This window comes from Adiantum capillus-veneris, chromosome 21, assembly GCF_014529385.1.
Source record: "Adiantum capillus-veneris isolate H3 chromosome 21, ASM1452938v2, whole genome shotgun sequence".
In the NCBI taxonomy this organism is placed as follows: domain Eukaryota; kingdom Viridiplantae; phylum Streptophyta; class Polypodiopsida; order Polypodiales; family Pteridaceae; genus Adiantum; species Adiantum capillus-veneris.
The window spans coordinates 58,513,709-58,534,786 of NC_140951.1; positions in this window are offsets into that span (position 1 = coordinate 58,513,709).

The window sequence follows — 21,078 nt, forward strand, 5'->3', positions numbered from 1 at the left end:
AGATCGTTTGTTATTGAGAGAATTTAATGCATGCAATGAAAGAACACAAGATTAGACACCAAAAATTAATTGAAAAAGCTCAAGTGGAAGCTTGCATTCAAATTCCGAAGAGAAAATTGGCAATGCGATCAATCCCAAAAATCATGCCAATTAATACGCTTCAGGTTCAATCTCTTCACTTCACTCAGGCTTTAGCAGAAGATGAGGTCAAAATTGATGAGAATGGGTGAATGGTCTTGACATGAGGATTGCAGTAACCTTGAAGGATGAATTTAAAGTCATGTCATTAGCCAATACAGGTGCCAAAATTAATGCAGCAAGTTATTCCACTTACAAAAAGTTTGCACCATGACCAAAAAATACTATAGAGAAAAGGCTTCAATGTAGGAAGAGTAAATAATCAAAATATTGGCCTCGCACAATCACAAAGAAGACCAGTATCCCCAAACACATAAAGCCTTCTCCATCCAAGGCATGCCTTCTTAAAACTAGGATTGTGTGAAGATAAGCCACTTTTGTGGCTATAAGCAACTTTTTTCTTAATTCTTGTTCTCATGAACCACAAAAAACCTCATTAAAACCTTTTAGGGATTTTTTCTCAAGTCATGTAGGGAGCTAAAAAAAAAGAGAGATAAACCATTTCATATAAAAATATTATTTTTCAAGAGCCATCTTTCGAGTGGAATGGAGCAAAAATTGCTCAAAAGTTTCGATATCCCATGTAGACCCCTTAAAAACCTTCAAAGCACATTGGTTTGAAGAATACATGGATATGTAAACAATGAAAATCTATGCATGTATTATTTTTAAGAAAAAAAAATGGCGACTTGTTTTGGGCTTCAAAAACATGTATGGTGTCAAATTTAAAAGCCAATTTTGTGGTTTTCTATTATTTTTAGAAAATTAAAATTTTATATTTTGCACCTTTTTGTGATAGATGGTATACCAATTTGTTGCTCTATGTGATATGACCTCAATGATACTCTATGCTTATGGTTTTTTGAAAAATAGCTAGTCTTAGAGCCTATTTTATAGAATAAGGTACCAAGCCACTATTGTGGCTCAAACACAAACCTCGTGTTAAAAGTAAAAATTGTGTCTTAGAGAAATTTTCTCAAGTTAAAAAAAGCTACAAAGCATGTACAGCAATTTAATCCTAGGTCAACTCCTAAAAAAATTAAGCTCTTAGAGAAATGTTCTCAATTAAAGCTACAAAGCATGTACATCATAATTAATTAACATCAAAAGAAGGTACAACTCCTAAAACCAAACTCTTATCCTATGCAAACTAGCAAACATCACACAATGTATGTAGCCATTAAACTATTTCCAAGGACAAAGCTATCAAGATATAACTATTTAGAAAATGTTTAGGTGATGAAAGTGTATGTACTATCTCAAACAAGTTTAAACACAACAACTAAATGGTGTAGCTACACATAGAAACTAACACATGATTAGGAAAACTAGATAGCAGCCTAAACTTTAGTTCTATTAGACAGCTTATGAAATCACAATTAAATAAACACTACAGATCACAACATTGCAAAAAGAAAATAACTTAGAGCTTCCATTAAGTGTTAAATCAGCATAAACGAGATGTTTTACTTTAACAAGAGAAAAAAGAGACAAAATGAGAATATTGAATGACCCTTGGATTTTTGAGCTAACTTGATTGATTTTTGCATATCTAATCGTGGAGGATTACTCTTCGTTCAAGGGGGGAGGGGAGGTATTTCACAATTTAATATTGTGTCAACCACTGAAGACAAAGGGGATGAGGACTTGAGAAGCCTAACTCTACCCAAGTTATTGAAGATGGCCAAGAGGCATAAACCCTAACAAAAGAAGAAGAAGAATACCTAACCAACTTAGTGAAGCTAGCAAAGGGCCCTAAAACCTACAACTAAAGTCAGAAGGGGTTAGGATTAAAAATAACCTTACAAACTTGCAATACCTTGGGTATAGGGCATAAACCCTAAAAATATCATGCAAAAGATCAAATCACATGGAGATGATGATGTGGTAGTGCTATACAGTTAGCCTTTGGATGCATTCTTTTGGACCTACTGCTTTTAAAAGAAATTTATTTTCATGTAGCTAATTTTTGATGGCCAAGTGCCTTCAAATATGTTGTGTGGGCTCTCTCTTTGGCTTTCTAGCACGTGGAGAAGAAGAGTAGAGTTTCCAAAATCTTGCACCTTGTTGAAGCAATATAACAAAATACCAAAAGGGGTGCAAGGGTTTGGGGACATTTCCATTTGGGAGTGGAAAGGAACAAAAATACAAAGCTACACATGATTGGAAAATCCCAACATGAGAAACCTATCTCACTTTGGGTGGGCACAACCACAAAATAGCCCTCACTCCTTGCCACCTTTTTCTGGGAGAAATTAAGACCACCGACTGAATGAATCAAGAGAGATGCCATAATTCTAACAGGTAATTGGAGGTTATGGGTTTTGTTAGTCCCTCACATGATCTCAAATTGTCTTGTAGCCTTACTAAAGGGCGATAAACTTAGCTTTCACCCAAAACTATGTACTTTATGACACAAATAAACTTCACAAATGCCACTTCAAACAATCCGTGACTTGGTTGCTATAGTGCTGGCAAGTAGAAATGACACCCTCTTGGCCTCAAGGACCGGTGCCCCTTTCGGTATTTCTTTACTCAATTGCAAAAGAATGATTCAAACACTTACACCAAACTCTCACAAAGATGTCCAAACCTATCAAGGGCTAAAATTGTAGGTTTTCTATCGAATTTTGGTAGCACAATGGTGCCAAAACTCCTGTAGGTCAAAAGTACACGTCTAGGATGGATTTCTTGCATTTTAGAAGCTTTTTTATGAGTTGTAGGTCAATTCCAATATACTGTAACTTCCTATTTTGTTAGGTGCCGGAACCCCTCTATAATTATTCCAAGGTGCCAAACCCCTTGTAGGTCAAAGTACACATCTAGGATGAATTCCTTGCATTTTAGAAGCTTTTTGATGAGTCATAGGTCAATTCCAACATACTATAACTTCATGTTTTGTTAGGTGTTGAAACCCCTATATAACACCCCAAGGCTTCCTGTTGTATTAGGTGTTGGAACCCCTATATAACCACCCCAAGGCTTCCTCTAGGCTTCCTTGGTGTTATCTTGTAGTTTAGGTGTGAAAAACTAAACCTGCAAGTAAACGTAATAGGTTGTGATTCTCTATTTTGGATCATTTTGAGTGGAGCAAGCATGACTATGTGTGACTGAGTGCTCTTGTATGTAATGGAACACTTCTCCTTTAGTTTGCATGAGATTTCACACAAGGAAACTCTTTGTCTTTTCAATTTGTCACGATGAAACTGTGTGTATGTATGGGGGATTAGCAATTAGCTAATCCATTTCCTATTTAGAAGGCTCTTGCCTTGGCAAACACACATAAAACCCTCCAAACTGCACATGGTCATCTAAGTGGCCCAACTAGTGGGGCATTACCATATGTGCAAAGGGGAGATAGAGATGCTTGAGAGAAAATCATCATGCTACATGAGACAAGGGAAGAAGGCAAGATTTACATTAAAGCTTCAAACCTAAAAATCCACTCATAAAACTAAAGACCAGCTTCCACTCTCATATTTGGATGTCCCCCAGCTGGGAAGAGACCTTCTAGAGGTGTGTTTTGACCATCATGTAGCTCTTCTACTGACAAGTGTCTAGTCTTCCCCATTTGGTCTAATTTCTAACCCCCCTCAACTTATGAAGTCTTTTCGTAGGGCTGAAAAGACTTTAACTTAGCCTAGACACTTCTCTATTGGTCCGATTTTAGTTTTTATTGGCCCACCCTATCGTTGCTTGCCCTTGACTCCTATAGGTGAAACTCCTGACCAATGGACGTTTCACAATGGCCATGCAATGTTCGAGCATTTGTGATTTGAAAAAGAGGGCCTCAAAAATTAAATTAAAATCAAGGGAATGAAACAAACAAATAAAGTTAGTGTTTATCACAGTCTTGTGACATACCCCCCTCTTGAAATCAAAAATATCCTTGGTTGCATGCATGCTATACATGCCATAGAGGATTTAGTGTGATTAGCACCCTTTTTCATTGCATGTATCCGCAAGAATACTATCAAACATGAGTACAAATGAATTAATGGAATCTTCACACTTTTTCCATTGTTGTCTATCATAGAAGTGAGCCTTTTACGTTTAACATTTGTTAAGATATGTACACTTCTATTGCACTAAATTGGTGTGTACATGAGAAGTCTATCTCTAGCATCATCCCCCTCTTGAGCATGCGTCAAAAGCTTTGACCTTTACTCTAATGAGATGATATGAGCTGGCGTATATGTGGGTTGTAAATCAAAGCCTTCAAGGTAAAGCTGCAATACATTGGTGACTCTGCCAACTCACTCTCTTCTACTCACTATTCCCATGGCTTATCTAGAATAGGTAATGGTTGTAACAACCATGGTTCTTTTTTGCTATCAAACTTGCTCTTTTGGCAAATTATGCATGCTGGAACAAAGGCATCCACATCTCTTCTCAAAGTAGGCCACTAAAAGAAGTTCCCGATTGCTTTCACTAGGGAAATTTTGGACTCTCAAAGGGGCCCTATAAGGAGGTTTGACTTTGCTTCTCTTGTTTAAAGTGGGCAACCCGGTGAAGTACATAAACGCTTTGTCAAAAACTTATCAACCAACATATCATTGGAAAGATCTTAGAAAGTAGGTTCTAAATCCCCAAACTCTGAAAAATTTGGAGTTTATTTGTAGAAGTTATGGCCTCCCCACTGAAACTAAAATGTGGGGAGAGACGCCATTTATAAGACGGAGTTGTCACATCAAAAAATGGATTCTTCTAGAATATAAGGAATCCGATGGCATACTATATATCAATGGATAGATCTCGATGAGTACATTCTAAATCCAAAAGATCTAACAAGTTTTGATTTCATTTGTAAAAAAATTTACTGTGCGCTTGTTTTGGACAAGAGAGAGAAAGTCAAAGTCCTTATATGGCCCCTTTGAGAGTTCAAATTTTCCCTAATTCATTTTTGCATCTATACCAAGATGTCGTGCATACGGTGGAACATGACTTTAACCATTTGTCACAATGTCCTAGTGATATATAGTCTTCCATGCATCATCATAAAACCACCCATGAGGAGATAGTGTCCATGGCATCATTGATATAGCAACTATTCAAAGATCCTTGCAAAACCTACATCATTAACATACTCTTCCTTAATATCATCAAGCTCATGATGATAAGAAATTGACATGGTTGAAATTTGTAGCTTTCTTGACATGAAATTCTTTTTGCCTTCCACATGCACAATCTGAAAGTGGAACATATACAAAATTTTGTCCATCACATATGCTTTTTAGATAAATTTTGATTGTTTCAAGAAGTATCACAAGGTTTGATGATCTATTTGGACAACAAAATTAGCACCTAGCATGTAGTGTTTTCAGCTTGAAAGAGCATGAATCATAGCCATTAGCTCTTTCTCATATACTTGCATAGTCTTTTTTGGCCCTTGAAAATTTCTATTTTCATAGGCAACTACCTAACCATCTTGCATTAATATTGCACCAATACTATTTCCACATTTGCTAATGACTTTTTGACGTCTAGTAAAATAATTACTGGATCCAAAGTCATCTTTTCCTTCAAGAGATTAAAAGCTAATATCTCTTCTTGAATCCATTTGAAAGTGACCTCTTTCTTTTGTAAAGCATGTAAATCTTGACAAAATTATGGATGAACCTTTTTTAATAGGAACATAGTCCCAATAAGCTATGAACATCATGCATAGTCTTCAAAGTTGGCCATGTCTTGATTGCTTCAACCTTAGCAGGATCCATTTGGACACCATCCTTTGACACTCTGTGCCCTACAAAGTGGATCTGTTCTAAGAAGAATTCATTGTCCCTCACATTGATGAGCAACCTGTTACTATGTAACTCTTTGAAAAAAATGGTCCAATGATGCCTATGCTCCTCCTCACTCTTCAATTAGACTATTATGCCATCAAGGAATGTGCCCACAAAATTTTAATGTGGACAAAAAATCATATCCATCATCCAATTGAACGTAACAAGAGAATTTGTAAGACCAATTGGCATTACTCAAAAATCATATAGACCAAATGTCACTCTAAAAGCTATCTTGTGCACATCCGCTGGCCTAATACAAATGTGATGGTATCCACTCTCAAGATCTATCCTGCTAAAAATTGCTACACCCTCTAAAATATCAAGAATAACATTATTCATTGTTATATGAAATCTATTCTTAATGGTATTCTTGGCCAATGCATGTAATAAATACACATATGGCAAGAACTATATTTTTTTGCACTAAAGCACTGGAGAGCAAAAGTGTGAGGAACTAGGTTGAATCAAACATTTTTCTAACAACTCCTCTACTTGGCTCATAATCTCTTTCTATTGGGCCATGCTAACCCTGTAGAGAGGCCTATTTTGGGTGGGCTACAGCTAGCTTGATACCAAATCTATTGCAATGTGATCCTCAAGCCTTTTTTATGGTAACTGAGACAGTAATGAATTAAAAATATAGTCACTTAACTCTTGCAAAAAAAATTGACGTTTCTTTATCTAAGAAATATAAATTTGACTGACAATTATCGAAAACATCACGTGCAAAAATCAAGTACGCAAAAAGATGATTTCTAATTACAGAAGTGATAGCAGAAGTTGATGCAATATGGATAGACTCTCCTTTTAGCTTTACATCCATCAAGATATAAGTCTTTCCCCTATGCTACAAGGTGGCCTTTCTATTAAAAGCATCTAGCACTCCATATACTTGCAACATCCATGGGATTCCCAACAAAACATTGCACCCTTCCAATGGCATGATATAAAACTCTTCTGTATCCAAATGTCTAGATGCAGCTTGCCAATGATGATGGTTATAGATTGTAGATGACCAAGACATGCCAAACCTACCTGAGTTGTGTACCCCATCTTTTTAGCTCTAATGCCGAGCTTGATAGCCAACTCTAGTGAGATAAATTTTTCCTTTGCCAATGGATCAAATAAAATAAGCTTTGTTTGATTCCTAACTTTACCCCATGCTCTGCATCAGAGTTTGGCTTTCCCCCCCCCCACCATATCTGACACTAAATTGGCCGTGGATTTGGGCTTCTTTCCTTTCTTATCCTCTTTGTCATTTGAGTCAGCTATCCTAAGTTGAAGGTCAAAGAGGATAAGAAAAAAGAGATTGGTTTCACTACAAATGCTAGTTCCACTACAAATGCAACTATAGCTGAGTCTTTTGTGAAAGGAGACTGTGATGTTGAGGTTGATGCAAAATGGGCTTTTAGTGTAGAGTGCACTTATGATCATGTTGTCCATGATGCATGCATGTCAGTTGTTGCAGATTCACATGTGTGGTATTTTGGTAGTGGTGCTACAAAGCAATTACCTCACATCGTGATTTGTTTACCTCTTTTGAGTCTGTCCCTTATGGGAATTCAATCACTTATGCCAACAATGCCTCTTATCCGCTTTAGGGAGTTGGAAAGATTGTGCTCACTACTACAAATGGAAATTCTTTCACACTTGCTGGTACACTGTATGTACCTGGGATCAAGAAGAATCTTTTGTTTGTATCTGCACTTGCTAGACTTGCTCTTGTAGTCAAATTTGTAGATGCCACATGTATAGTACATGATCTCAATTTTGATGATGAAATTGTTGCATCATGCATTTTATGCCATGGTCTGTATAAGTTCACTTTATATGACAAGTGTGGGCAGAATTTTTCATATGCGGTCGTGGATTCTAAGGCTATTTTAGATGCAAAACTTGTTTTGCGCATCTGAATTTTGCCAGTATGTTGTGGTTGTAGAAATCTAATATGGTTGCTTCTTTGCCGCCTCTTGAAGCACATGTCAAACATATTTGTGAAGGTTGTATTTTGGGTAAGATGGAGCGTTCAAAGTTTCCAAAGTATGGTTCAGTTAGGGCCACAGGCAAGTTGCAGCTTGTGCATACTAATTTTTGTGGGGCCATGCAAACTTCGTCCTTGGGAAATTACCTTTACCTCATGACTTTCACTAATGAGTAATCCAGGCATGCACGGGTGTATCCGCTTAAGGTGAATTCCGAAGTGTTTATGTACTTCAAACAATTTTAGGCTATGGTTGAAAATGTCTCAAAATGTACTATGGGCACCCTCCATTCCGATCGAGGGGGGGAGTATATGTCTAATGAATTTAATGCATTTTTGGGTAGTTGTGGGATAAAACACCAATGTACATTGTCGTATACACCTCAGCAAAATGGTGTTGAGAGGAAAAATAGGTCACTTACAGAAATGGCATGATGTATGGTCAAAAGTCAAGCTTTGTCGCATTTGTTTTGGCTTGAGGCCATCCTGTGTGCCACTTTATGTACTTAACTGGTGTCCGACAAAATCTTTGCAATCTATGACTCCATATGAATCATGGCATGATAGAAAGTCTTCTATTGAGCACATGCGTGTTTTTGGCTGTTTGGCATATGCTTTGGTGCCACAAACGCAACGCAAAAAAATTGAATGATAAGGCTATCAAATGTATTTTTCTTGGTTATAGTGTTGAAAGCAAAGGTTACAGGTTGTATCATCCGCAAACAAAGTGTATCTTAGTTTCACGGGATGTTGTGTTTGCGGAAGATTCTATTCATCCATTGTTGTCATGTACTAGAGACAGTAATGTAAGCTCACATGACATTTATGACACTTTGCTGCCTCTTTTCAGTGGTGAAAGTCTGGATGTGAATTCCAATGAGGCAAATGTACAGCCTATGGGGGTTTTTTAAAATGTTACAGATCATCCTATTACTTATGCAGATGTACATGATGTACTTGATTAGGAAAGGGCTGAGAATGAGCAAGCTAGAGGTATGTCTAAATGGTTGGTACATACTTTGCATGATAGTAAATTGGATGCATCTTTATCTAGTCGTACTCGTTCAGGTTCTGGCCATGCATCTTAAGCATCAAATTGTTATGCTTTGGTTGTGTCTAGTTAATGTGATATTGAGGAACCTCTATCTTTTGATGAAGCACAAAATTTAAAAAATTGGTGGTTGTCAAGCAATCAAAATATGATGCACTTATAGAAAATGACATATGGACTTTATGTGATTTTCCTCTTGGAAAAAAGGCCATTGGTACAAAGTGAGTTAAGGCTCGGCTTGTTGCAAAGGGTTATGCACATCAAAAAGGGATAGATTATGAAGAGACTTTTTCTCCCACTACTACTGTGCATTTTCTATGTGCATTGGCAGCTCATTTTGGTTGGGATGTACATCAGCCAGACAATGTTACTGCTTTCTTGAATTGTGATATATTTGAGGAAATTTAAGTAACGTAGCCTCGTGATTTTGTCAAGAAAGGACAAGAGGATAAAGTGTGCAAATTTAAGAAAGGTTTGTATGGGTTGAAGCAATCTCCTCATGCTTGGTATGAGAAGACTGACACTCATTTGGTCAAACGAGGCTTTTGTAACAATCCAACAGAAAGCACATTGTATGTAAAGTGTGAGGGTGATGTACTTCTCATTGTCGTTCTCTACGTGGATGATTTGTTGATCACTGGTCCGAATGAGGCACATATTGCTGAATTTAAGGCTGATTTGCATGCAACTTTTTAGATGAAAATTTTGGGGTTGTTGCATCATTACTTGGGCATACAATTTAAGTTGTGTGATGGTGGTATTGCTTTGTGTCAAACAAGTTACATACAGACATTGTTATTTTAGTTTGGACTTGAGAATTGCAAACCTAATGCCACTCCCATGGAAACAGGTTTAAAATTGAGTCTTCATGATGTTGGTGATCTTGCCAATGTCACTCTTTACCAAACAATTGTTGGCTACCTTATTTATGCATGCAACACGAGGCTGGATATTCAGTTTGCAGTCTCAAAGGTCAGTGGATTTATGCATAGCCCAGGGTCTAAGCACTGGCACGCTATCAAGAGAATTTTTTGCTACTTGAGTGGCACTTTACATTTTGGCTTGTTGTATCCCAAGGGGGGGTTATTATCGCCAGATTTACATGCTTTTTTGGACTCAAATTGGGCTGGTTGTTTTGGCGAGTGTCCACAAGTGGTTTTTGTTTCATACTTAACAGTTCATGCATATCATGGTTGAGCAAGATGCAACCTACTGTGGCCACTTCCAGTTGTGAGGCAGAGTACAGGACAGTCTTCATAGCTATGGCTGAGTGTGCATGGCTCAGATGCCTTACGCCTTATTTGGGTGTTGGATAGGACACTGCCACCACTATCTACATTGATAGTTAGAGCACATTGGTAGCTGCAAGGAATACAGTTTTTCATGCTCTCACAAAGCACATTGAGGTGCATTACCACTATGTCAGGGAGAGGCTCTCAGCAGTAGAAATCAACTTGGCTTAAGTGCCAACATAGGACAACCTTGCAGATCTTTTCACAAAGACATTGTCTCGTGAGAAGTTTGAAGCTTTTCGCAAAGCTTTTGGCTTACTCCCCTTGTGGACTGATCATGTCCTCACAGGGCATGGAACTTCCCTTTACTCTATGTGTTAGCTCTTATTCACCACATCACTCCAGGGGGGATTTTTATCCATATACATGTGTTAGTGATGTGTGTGAACACAATTAGGACCGTCAGGGCATTTTTTCCCTCACTAGGAGGTTTTTTCCCATGTGCATTGTATATATGTCCACCATCACTCTAGGGCTATCTTATCTTTCCATTGCACACTAAATAATACACTCTTTGTTGTGTGCCATGAGCTTCCTTCGTCTTCTCCAAGCTGTGTGTGTTTACCTGCAACCCTAATTCCAACACTTTTTTTATGAGGTGTTAGCAGCGTGCGGGTTTTTTGCAAAGATGAGCAGGAGTCAAGGGGGTGGGTGGCGTCACTGTTGAATACATTGGGGCGGGGCACCATGCACTGTGAGTGTTACTGCTACAAATGGAAGATGAGGCGTGCCTGTAAAATACCCAGAATAACATGCTACGGGTATAGTGCCACAAATCACATACCTGTCGATCATATACACAAAAAAAACTTGAGCAAGACCGCTGAGAGAGAGAGAGAGAGAGAGAGAGAGAGCATGCAAGTGCACCTCCTAAAGCGGAGTGCTACACCGGCATGATGAGAGAGGAGAGGGGAGAGGAGAGAAGATGAACACATACACTGGGTGAAATCTCCCCTCGTGAAACAGTGAGCATTTTTCTCTTGTACGTATTTATTTATAGATTGATCAATGCTCAAGAATGATTACAAACTATCTGCTCAAACATAAAGTGACCATAGCTCATAAAGAGCTCTTTAATTACAAGATACCCATGGATTTTTTATCCTTTGGTATAGACCATAGCTCTTGCCACCTGTCACTTGCAGTAAATACATATTTATCCATGTCCATTACATACCTCTCCATTAAAAAAGCAATTGTCCTAAGTTGCTATCTTAAGAATTTTCAAATCATACTTATAAAAAACAATCGTTAAAATAATGTGTCAAAAACACCATATATTAAAATAACAATTCATAAACCTAATCGGTCAAAAATGGTGTCAGATCATGGATCGCGATCCATGACCCCTTGGAATAGATTTGGCAAAGACTGGGTTCCAAATGTATGCAATGGAAAATGGTTGTGAACTATGGCAAATTTTTAGTGTTTGGACATGTCATTAGGTTCAGTTGTTTGTTAGATGTAGTGATTCAGGGTCTCAAGTGTAGAAATTGTGGTGTGGAACAGAGTTTTGAAATCCACTGGAATTATGAACTTGTTGTAACTTAAAGAATGCTAAGAAACGCTTGCAAAATCAGTCAAACTTATCAAAAGGTCTATAGGGTCCACACAAACTTCAATTAAGTTGAAATTCAATAGACAACTGGGATTTGAGAACTTCTTCAACCCCAAGTCATAACATGGGACAAATATCAAGCAAATTGATCATCATCATCAGAGGTCAAAGATGCCAACCAAAAACACTTAAGGCAAAGTCGAACCAAATCAGGCCATAACTTGGGAAACTAGGGAAACAAGAGATTAACTTGTTCAAATTTGAAAAGAACTTTACCAATGTGTGAGGATAGACTATAGGAACAAGTGCCCAAAGTTTCATCCCATAATGTTGCCCAACACAGCGATCGTGATCCATCACCCCCTGAAGGCCGACCAAGCACAAACCACATCACTTAATCCCAAACATTAAGGATAACCTAACCCTAGAGTTACAAGTCATTTGGATTTCAAAATCCTTGAAAAAATACCAAAAATCTCTAAGTATGAGAAAAATTCCAAAATTTGGAATTTCAGTGATCCAAATCCAAAAACAGGTGAACCATAGCATCCCCAACTCATGCTCAATCAGATGGTATCACCAGAACTCCAAAATGTTGTTGTTGACATGGATCACAATCCATGACCCCCTGAGCCAAATGTTGCATGTATCAATTTGCCCTAGTGCTTGTAGCTAGCCTAGATGCGTTGGTGAAGTTTGGACCAAATTGGGCTTGTTTTTATCAAGTTATACCCATTTTTCAGTTTATGGTCAAAGTTTGCGTCTTTTTTACTTTTCTCGACAACTTGTTGGCCAACTTCTAGAGTTAATTTTTGGATTTTTTAATCACAAAATGCCTCGCATACGACCCAGGAAGCAGTGGAAAACTCACCCTACCAAGTCATAGAGATTGCATCAAATGAAAAGGCACATGTATTAGATGAGGCGTTGGTACAAGTCCCAGCAAATCTCTTCATTGGAAGGTCTGAAAATGTTGACAAAACAAAAGTAAAAACAACCATATTCCCTAAGGAGCTCTGAATTTGAATCGTCAACAAGAAGTGATCAAGGGATCACGATGCCTCCAAATGGACACTTGTTTTTACTACAACCATGGGAAACTGACTTCCAGCGGGCCCATGAGCTAATATCGTCAATCCAGTACAACGGGGAGGCAGTAACTGACAAAGATGGAGCAAAATTCAAGGTCCAAATCGCTTCAATATGATAAATCAAGGATTGCACTTGCCACCAGGAAACCATAATTTGCTCCTAAAGACAAAGGCTGCTAATAATGACAAAGCTTTTGTGAAGCAGCAAGGAACAAGTTCACCTATAAAGACCAAGTGTATTCAGAGATAGACCTACCATTGCAGCTAATTTCTCAGCACTCAAAGTACATAAGCTGCCAAGATACATAGAGCCCAACATGCACATTGCAGTGGTGATGGCGATAGGGCTAACAGAGAAAAGGACCATAAAGTGCAATCTAGGCACAAATAGACTAGAAAATCTAGTGGAGGCAAATCTGAAAAATAGTGACCGTAACAAAACATACATGAACTGTTGGAATTAGGGTTGCAGAGAAACACACACAGCTTGGAGAAGACGAAGGAAGCTCAAGGCACACAATAGAGAGTGTGTTCCTTAGTGTGCAATGGAAAGATAGATAGCCTAGAGTGATGGGCGTAGATACAATGCACGGGGGAAAAAACCTCCTAAAGAGGGAAAAAATGCCCCGGCGGTCCTAGTGTGTTCACACACGTCACTACCACATGTATATGGTAACAAATCCCCCCTGGAGTGATGTGGTGAACGAGAGCTGGCACATGAGTAAAGGGAAGTGCCATTCCCTGAGGACAGGATCAGTCCACAAAGGGGAGTAAGCCCAAAGCTTTGCGGAAAGCTTCAAGCTTCTCACAAGACAATGCCTTTGTGAAAAGATCTGCAAGGTTGTCCTGTGTTGGCACATAAGCCAAGCTGATCTCTCCTGTTGAGAGCCTCTCCCTGACATAGTGGTAATGCACCTCAATGTGCTTTGTGCGATCATGAAAAACTGGGTTCCTCGCAACTGCCAATGCGCTCTGACTGTCAGTGTAGATAGTGTTGGCAGTGTCCTGTCCAACACCCAAATCAGCCATAAGGCGTCTGAGCCATACACACTCAACCGTAGCTGTGAAGACAGCCCTGTACTCAGCCTCACAACTCGAACTGGCCACAGTAGGTTGCTTCTTGCTCAACCATGATATACATGAACTGCCAAGCATGAAACAAAAACCACTTGCGGACACTCGTGTGTCAAAACAACCAGCCCAATCTAAGTCCGAAAAAGCATGTAAGTCTGGCGGCAATGATCCCCCCTTGGGGTAAAACGAGCCAAGATGTAAAGTGCCACTAAGGTAGCGGAAAATCCTCTTGACAGCCTGCCAATGCTTAGACCCTGGGCTATGCATAAATCTGCTGACCTGTGAGACTGCAAACTGAATATCCGGCCTCGTGTTGCATACATAAATGAGGCAGCCAACAGCAGTTTGGTAAAGAGTGACATCAGCAAGATCACCAGCATCATGTAGACTCAACTTCAAACCTGTTTCCATGGGAGTGGCAATAGGTTTGCAATCCTCAAGTCCAAACTTACATAGCAATGTCTCTATGTAACTTTTCTGACACAAGGCAATACCACCATCACTCTGCTTAAACTGTATACCCAAATAATGATGCAACAGCCCCAAATCTTTCATCTTGAAAGTAGCATTCAAATCAGCCTTAAATTCAGCAATATGTCTCTCATTTGGTCCAGTGATCAGCAAATCATCAACATAAAGAACCACAATGAGAAGTACATCACCCTCACGCTTTACATACAATGTGCTTTGTGTTGGACTGTTACGAAAGCCTTGTTTGACCAAATGAGTGTCATCTTTCTCATACCAAGCACGAGGAGCTTGCTTCAACCCATAGAAAGCCTTGTTACATTTGCACACTTTGTCCTCTTGTCCTTTTATGACAAAACCGCGAGGCTACGTTACATAAACTTCCTCAAATATGCCACCATTCAAGAAAGCGGTAACAATGTCTGATTGATGTACATCCCAACCAAAATGAGCTGCCAATGCACATAGAAAACATACAGTAGTCATACGACAAGTGGGAGAAAAAGTCTCTTCATAGTCTATGCCTTTTTGCTGTGCATAACCTTTTGCAACAAGTCGAGCCTTATGGCAATCGATCTCACCATCCGTCTTGCGTTTCAACTTGTAAACCTACTTCGTACCAATGGCCTTTTTTCCAGGAGGAAAATCACATAAAGTCCATGTGTCATTTTCTATAAGTGCATCATATTCTGATTGCATGGCAGCCATCAAATTTTTTGAATTCTGTGCTTCATCAAAAGATAGAGGCTCCTCAACATCATGTAAACTAGACACAGCCAAACCATAACAATCTGATGCATAAGATGCATGGTGAGAGCCTGAACGAGTACGACTAGACAAAGGTGCATCCAATTTACTGTCACGCAAAGTGTGCACCAGCCATTTTGGCATACCTCTAGCCTGCTCATTTTCAGCCCTTTCCTCATCAAGTACATCATGTACATTTGCATCAGTAATAGGCTGATCTAAAACATTTTCAGAAACCCCCATAGGCTGTACATTTGCCTCATTGGAACTTACATTCGTATTTCCACCACTGAAAAGAGGCAACAAAGTGTCATAAATGTCCTGTGAGCTTACATTATTGTCTCTAGTACATGACAGCAAGGGCTGAACAGAATCTTCCACAAACACTACATCCCGAGAAACCAGAATACGTTTTGTTTGCGGATGATACAACATGTAACCTTTGCTTTCAGCACTATAACCAACAAAAATACATTTGACAGCCTTATCATCCAATTTTTTGCGCTGCACTTGTGTCACCAAAGCATATGCCAAACAGCCAAAAACATGCATGTGCTCAATAGAAGGCTTTCTATCATGCCATGCTTCATATGGAGTAATAGACTGCAAAGCTTTCGTAGGACACCTGTTAAGTACATAAGTGGCACACATAATGGCCTCAAGCCAAAAATAATGCGGCAAAGCTTGACTTTTGACCATACATCATGCCATTTCCATCAGTGACCTGTTTTTCCTCTCAGCAACACCATTTTACTGAGGGGTATAAGGCACTATACATTGGTGTTTTATCCCACGACTAGCCAGAAATGCATTAAATTCATGAGACATATATTCCCCCCCTCGATCGGAACGGAGGGTGCCCATAGTACATTTCGAGACATTTTCAGCCATAGCCAGAAATTGTTTGAAGCACATAAAAACTTCGGACTTCGCTTTAAGCAGAAATACCCATGCATGCCTGGAGTAATCATCAATGAAAGTCACGAAGTACAGGTAATTGCCCAAGGACGGAGTTTGCATGGGCCCACAAACATCATTATGCACAAGCTGCAACCTGCATGTGGCCCGAACTGAACCATCCTTTGGAAATTTAGAACGCTGCATCTTACCCAAAATACAGCCTTCACAAACATGTTTGACAGGTGCTTCAAGAGGCGACAAAGAAGCAACCATATCAGATTTCTGCAAACGCAGCAAACTGGCAAAATTCAAATGCCCAAAACGTGCATGCCAAAGTTTTGCATCTGAAATAGCCCTTGAATCTGCAACAGCATTTACAAAATTTTGTCCACACTTGTCATACAAACTGATCTTATACAGCCCGCGGCACAAAAGGCCAGATGCAACAATTTCATCACCAAAACTGAGATCATGAACTGTGCATCTGTCATCCACAAATTTGACTACAAGTCCAAGTCTAGCAAGTGCGGATACATACAAGAGATTCTTCTTGATCCCAGGTACATAAAGTGCATCAACAAGTGTGAAAGAACTGCCATTAGCAACAGTGAGCACAATCTTTCCAACTCCTTGATTTGGATAAGAGGCGTTGTTGGCACAAGTGACTGAATTCCCATGAGGGACAGACTCGAGAGAGGTAAACAATTCACAATGTGAGGTAATTTGCTTTGTAGCACCACTGTCGAAATACCACACATGTGAATCTGCAGCAACTGACAAGCATGCATCATGGACAGCAGGATTGTAAGTGCACTCTGCGCTAAAAGCCCATTCTGCATCAACATCAGCAACACAATCTCCTTTCACAGAAGACTCAACAATGGCTGCATTTGTAGTGGAACCAGCATTTGCAGTGGAACCACCCTCTTTCTTCTTAGCCTCTTTGGCCTTCAACTTAGGACACGACTTGATCAAGTGATCATTAGCTTTACAATAATGGCAACGCATCTTCTTTTTGCCCTTATCACCAGAATTTCCAGACGAATTGCTGCCAGCAGAAGCATTAGGAACATAATTTTTGCTACTCGCAGCAGAACCATAAGAAGTGGCTGCATTACTGTTACCACCCTTTCTTTGAGAAGCAATAAAAGCCTATTCAACTGCACGCTGCCTAGTCCTGTTTTTTTTAGAAAGTGACTCTTGCAACAGCAATGTGCATAATGCATCAAACTTGACAACTTCAGGATTTCCTTGGGTCATCAGTCTCCAAGTACTAGCAAAAGTCTGGTAGGAATCTGGTAAGGCATCGAGAACAGTCTGCACAAGGGAACTGTCTGAAATGACTTCACCTGCAGAAATAAGCTGCTCATTGATATCCTTGACACTAGCAAGGAAAGTGTCCATATCATCTTCCTCATGCATAATCTTCGACTCCAGCTCTTTACGCAGCAAAGCAATTAGCCTCATTGCGGCTTGCATAAAGACCTGCTAGAATATCCCAAGCCTGTTTTGCAGATTTTGCTGAACGAATGTGAGGAACAATGGTGCGCTTCACAGACAACGCAATCAATGCATGAGCCTGTGCATCCTTAACATCCCAACGAGCTTGTTCTGCCGTAGGCAAAACAACTCTAACAGCTGCAATCCTTGCAGCAAGACCTGCAACATCCTCAGAACCAGGACGTACATCAATGCCCTGCACAATGTTCCAGGCACCCTTTGACACAAGAACTTGTTGCATCATATAAGCCCACATAGGGTAGTTGTCCCCATCCAACTTGTCCTCAACAGCAAACATCTTGAACACATCTGTGTTGTTGTTGTCAACCATGGCAAATGCTACACCTGATGTGAAAACTGCCCGAAAATAGGAGAAACGGAGCGGGAACAACCTGTGCTATATAGCACAAACCGTAGACGACTATAAGGCACCTGTTATGCAAAAAACGGCACTGACAAAAATTCTTCACAAAATGACGAAATAGCCTGTGCAGTACTGCCTGTAGTGGAAACGGAGGCCGAAATGAGCCCAAATCAAAATTCTGAGCAGACCAAAATATCTGTCGACCTGCGAACGCTCTCCAAAGCTCACTGAAATTGGAGAAAGTGAGCAGGCGTGTGCTGGAGCAGCTGGCGACTAAGCTCGGGAGGACGTGACCTGCTCTGATACCAATTGTTGGAATTAGGGTTGCAGAGAAACACACAAAGCTTGGAGAAGACGAAGGAAGCTCAAGGCACACAATAGAGAGTGTGTTACTTAGTGTGCAATGGAAAGATAGATAGCCCTAGAGTGATGGGCGTATATACAATGCACGGGGGAAAAAACCTCCTAAAGAGGGAAAAAATGCCCCGGCGGTCCTAGTGTGTTAACACACATCACTACCACATGTATATGGTAACATGAACGGTGGACCAGTATTGACAAGGATTGCATATCAAGCGTTAGGCATGATCAATGAGCTACCACCTACAGAGATGCAACTGGGGTTGATCCATAAATCCAAACATGCAGTTAAACTAGTGGTGGACCTTTTGTAGAACAACCTCAAAAGAAAAAAATCCACTGGACAAAGCTCAAGGAGAAAGAATTTCGACAGCGAAGAAAGTGAGTCCAAAGTAAAGTTAAGTGAGGATACACCTTCCGAATACAAATCATCAGACGATAAAGAAAAGGAGGAGAAAGAGAAAGAAGATTATACAATCCACAAGGTTCGACTAAAAAGAAAATCGAGTGAGTACGGAGATCCCATCCCGATCTCTTAAGCGGGAAGGTCCATGGAAGAAGCTCGGGAACTAAGACCAGAGCTTCACAAAAAGAGAACAAAAGAAAAGAGGGAGCAGGGAGCTGATGCAGACGATGAAGGAGAAAGTGACCAAGATAAGCCGCTGGAGCAAAGAAAAGAAGAAATATTAGAGGAAATCAAGCAATACAAAATACGAGTGGCTAAAGCATATTTAGAAGCTGCCGATGAAATGTGGCAAAGATTAGAGAGGAGCTCAAACGCAAAGCAGAGCAAAGGGAACAACAAGAGTCCAAGCGACAACGCGTCGATGATTTTGAATCATCTGACGAATCTACTAAGTGCAAGGAGCCTGACATGACATACACTAAAGGGAAAGAGACACAAGAGGAGGGTGGTGTTTCCAAAAACATCCCATCAACATCGAATCGACCAGCCACCCCTCCTCCTACTCAAGAATCAACTGACCAAAAAGCTGATAGAGAGAAGGTTGAGCAGACAACAGAGATTCCAAAGCAAACAGTCGACCAAGTGTTGTCGGCAACACCTACAAATCAAGAGGCAGATGAAGCTAAAGGCCAAGAGATGGAGCAGGCTCCACAAGCACATCAAGAACACAGTGATGATAAGGAAAAGGAAGCGGAGGCCAAAGACAAGACATAAGCTAGAACCTTTGGCCAACCTCAAATGACACAACCAAAGTCGAGGATAATAGAAAAAGAAACAGAGGTAATAGACTCTTTTGACATTGATGACCATCTGGAACAAATCAAGCTACAATTCCAATGTCAAAGAGCACTCCACAACCTACGAGGAGTAGAGTTGGAAGATACCAAGGGAGAAGTAGCTATATCACTTAAAGTCAATCAAGAGCTACAATAGAAGTTGAAGATTTACAAGGTAACCAATGAGAGCTTCAAGTTGAGCTATGAAGGGAGCAGGCAAATGCTGCTCATTTCTACATAGAAGCTCAAGCCTTTAATGAAGCTAACACAAATTTACAAGTCGAGCAACAATTATTGGAAGAAGAACTAAAAAAAGAAAGGCAAAAGAATGCAGAATTAGGCAAATACTATGGGGTTGTCAGCAAAATACTTACACAACTACTTGCAATGCAAGACATCCTAGCCCCTGCTTTGACTTCAGCAATGCCAGCCTCAGCAATACAAGAGTTGAAAGATCTCAAGGCGGCCCTAGCTCAAGAACAATATGACAAGCAAATCATGACAGCAAGGCCATAAGGCCATTCAAAAGAAAAACGGAAGATGATATTGTACTTCTACAGGAACTGTCACCAAATTTTATTTTTGGTCTACTTAATGAATTTTCTCTTCCTAGGATTGGCCATTCTAGTGAGAGAAAATAAAAAATAATATAAGGGCCAATTATACACAACGAAAATAGAAATGTATTTGTGAACTAGAGAGTTCCAAAATTTAAATGCATTGTTCACAAGTGCCAACGAAATTCGATAAGGATGCAATCGGGATATTATGGGGTGAAGACGGGATATGAACGAGTCCAAAAGAATCCAAACGGATCCCAAAAGCCTCCGAAAGTAAAAAGGATAACCAAAAGGTGGGAATGAGAGCCAAGGTGTTATTATCCACACTTGCCAATCTAAATCTATGTGGAGATCAGGTATGTGGTCCACAAGCCTCTCATGCAAAAGATAAGGCGAGAGGAGTGGCTCTTAAAAATAGAAAACTGCCTTTTCAAAACCTAGGTTTATTATATTTTGAATAACTCAAAAAAGAAAGCGTTTTTGTAAAAAAAAATCCCGTAGGGGTTATCAAAAAAGGTGAGATGAACAACTTTGTGGTTCAAAGTTTTTTCATTTGAGGACTGCAAGAGGGAGTTTTTTGCATTTTTCTGTAGGGTTGCGCTAGAGAGAGCAGGGAAACTCGTCTTCCTGTCTCATGAAGCTCCATGCAATCCTTAGCCAAAATAATTCTCTCTCTTCTCTCTCTCTCTCTCTCTCTCTCTCTCTCTCCCACACACACAAGTCTTTATAGCTCAAGTTTATACTATTTAACTGTGGAGGTTACTACTTCTTAATGCTTATATATCTTCTTTCCCACTTGATTCTTGCTTAATCTCCGTAGATCCTACCACCCACGTTTAGGGCCTTGGGATTGAGTTCAACAAGGTGTTTTAGGTAAAAACTGTAATCGCAGACTCTCCCAAATTTTAGAGCTTTCAACTCTTCAATTTGTGCAGACAAAAGTGCGATTAGTCAGTTGTATTG